Here is a 2,783-nt window from a genome sequence, read left to right on the forward strand (position 1 = left end):
TTACATCTCTGGCTCACCCCAAACAAAGATAAAACCTTACAGTAATCTCACAAAATCATGTATTCCAAGTATGTAATCATGTCTATGCAATTTAGACAAGTCCAATGGATTCATACACCAAGAAACCATGGGGTTAGACACCAAGATTACATGGCTAGGTCAAATAATGAAGGAGTTAGGATATTTTAGGGGTTCCTGCCCATCTTGGATGCCATCTTGAAAATTACACCTTTCTAGTGGTCAAACTTTGGTAAACTTTTAGTATTTAGTAGTTATTAAGGACACCCAATAATACAAAAAAAAGCTGAGAAACCTTTTGTTAGAATTTTTTCAGGGTTAGGTGTTTTTTTTTCATATATGCAGCCGACTATGGTGTGGGTGGGACAGTGAGCAACTACAGGAGCTTGACTACACAAAGACAGAGGCTACATCAGAGCCAAATCAGAAAGTTTTTTTTTTTCTGACATCAGCTGTGTATTAATTTATTTCTTTGTTATTAGTCAATTGATTGGTGATAGGGATGTAACGGTATGAAAAAGTCACACCGCGGTAATAGTGACCAAAATAATCACGGTTATCGTTATACCGCGGTATTTTTTAAAATGTCTTCAAAATGTTGAAAAAACACTGATAAATTGAAATAATTTCATCAAGATTTATATTTAAATATATGTATTATATATTAAAATTGTCCAAATCCAAAACCTTAACAAAACACTGCAAAATCAACATTACATAATTATAAAAGAATGTATCAAAACTGTGCGAAATAGGTCATTGGCTTTTTGTGATGAGGCAGCCTGTTTTTGAAACGTGTCCTTTAATGTCTGTGTTACAGTGGTAGAATGAGATGTAGTGGCAGCAGCACTCGATTGGCCAGCAGACCCTCTCTGTGAAAAAAGTGAATAGAAAATGTCATTATTAATTATTACTGTCACTGTTACTTAATACTAAGGGTGCAACCAACAGATCACAAAACTCACAATTTAGATCACATCACTTTTGTGAGGAACAGGTTGGATAATTTTTTAGACCAAAACAAAAAGGATTATTGTTGTTAAATGAATTATTATTATTATTATGAATACTCTATTTTGGCTCTTATTTCTATCTAGACACGTTATATTCACCATTTTATATTATTCTTTATGTATAGTCTATTCTACAAATAATCCACAAGTGTTATATATTTCTGATATTACTTATATATTGGCTGTCTGTCTCTCTGTCTGCCTGCTCGTCTGTTGTCAGTGGACTCGGTCAATCTGATTGGTCCGATGCTGCTGAGCCACAGGTAGATGCTGCTGAGCCACAGATAGATGCTGCTCCAGTGAACGGAGCTGAGATGAAAGTCAGTCATCTCAGTCAGTTTATATTCACTAACTCAGTCCAACCAGTACGTGTTTGTTTCAAATCCTCCTCACTGCAGCTCTGCATCAATATTTGGGGAATTATTAGGTCGACTTTAAAAAGTGAAATCTACTAATTAATAAGCGGTTCAGATAACGAGCCAAATCACGGATCAACTTCGTTCAGTTATACCACTATCTGGTCAGTTTACATTAGTGACAACAGCAAATTAGACAGAGAAAACTTGACATACACATACATCATGCACACAACCTTGCATTTGCTTAACAGTTGCGGGTGATGGTCGTAAAGTGAAAGTAAGCAAATTGGAGGTGTTGCCGCCCCTCGCAACAACTTTCTTCTCGCAGCTCCTGCAGACAGGGTTGCCATCCTCGACCAGCTGTCCCTCCCTGTGCATTTTTATAACAACCAAAATATGCCCAGACTGCAGTTTTGGTTCTCTTTGAAGGCGAAAAAATGCCGTGAGGACCGCTACTATCACGTCCTGCCTCCGCCATGTCTTCTTCACTACATAACAAGCGCACGTTGCACGCTGCGCATGCGCCGCAAGTTTTCCAGACCGTGGTTACCGACGGCGGCGGTTACCATGGTAATTAAAACTTAAACGGTAACCTTCACCGTCGGGAATTTCACCGTGGTTTACCGTTATATCCCTAATTGGTGATTTACACATTTTGTTGCAGCCTTGTCCTTTTGTACTACATTCCCTCAACCTAACAATGTCCCTAAACTGTACAACATCCTTATACCTACTCACAAGCTATATGAAGTATAAAAGGAAAACGCTGTTTGCAATATAAAGCACTACAAATGGTTAAAATATAGCATACACTTAAAAAGATATATATTTTCTAGGTGGGACTTATTTTAGGTGGATAAAACAGATCTTGCTGCTAGTACGGTTCACAGCATTACAATGCTCCACTTGCTGTTGGCGTTACACGTTGCTTGCCCACACAGTTAAAAAATGTAATAAACTTTATTTTTTAACAGATGAGTCATGGGATGATTCAGTGTGAAGATTTAAGCGAAATAGATTACTTTTTCAACTTGACACTGCACTGCCTGTCATTGAAAAAAAAAGCATAAGTTTCAAACCTATCTTGACTACCCTTCCCTGTCCATCAACACAAGTGAAAACTTGGTCAGCAGGTGCACTGTCCCCAGAGCAGATGGTTGTTCAAGAGCTAACGCTGATACTAGCCTGTCACCAAACAGTAGTTTGAGTTTCTAACTGTGGTAGTATAATAAACTTTCAGCAGCTAACCAAAACTTATTGGCAACACTTCGCGGAAGCAACACCCTGCCAAAGTAGAAGTACTTTCCCGAACAGAAGTTAGCTACACCTAGCTAACACAATACAGAGTAGCAGTACTCTGCCGAATAACGTTAATCCAGCTGGAAATCTCAAC

The 2,783-nt window shown here is 38.3% G+C and overlaps 1 long non-coding RNA gene across 1 annotated transcript; it reads right to left on the reverse strand.

The window, feature by feature from the left end:
* Positions 1–807: 807 nt before the first annotated feature.
* LOC115569646 (uncharacterized) lies at positions 808–1,260 on the reverse strand. The gene is made up of 2 exons (XR_003981584.1): positions 1,203–1,260; positions 808–890 (listed from the first exon to the last, which is right to left on the reverse strand). It is a non-coding gene; the product is annotated as an uncharacterized LOC115569646 (long non-coding RNA).
* Between the last annotated feature and the right edge of the window lie 1,523 nt (positions 1,261–2,783).

This window comes from Sparus aurata, chromosome 19 (genome assembly GCF_900880675.1).
Source record: "Sparus aurata chromosome 19, fSpaAur1.1, whole genome shotgun sequence".
Lineage (NCBI taxonomy): Eukaryota > Metazoa > Chordata > Actinopteri > Spariformes > Sparidae > Sparus > Sparus aurata.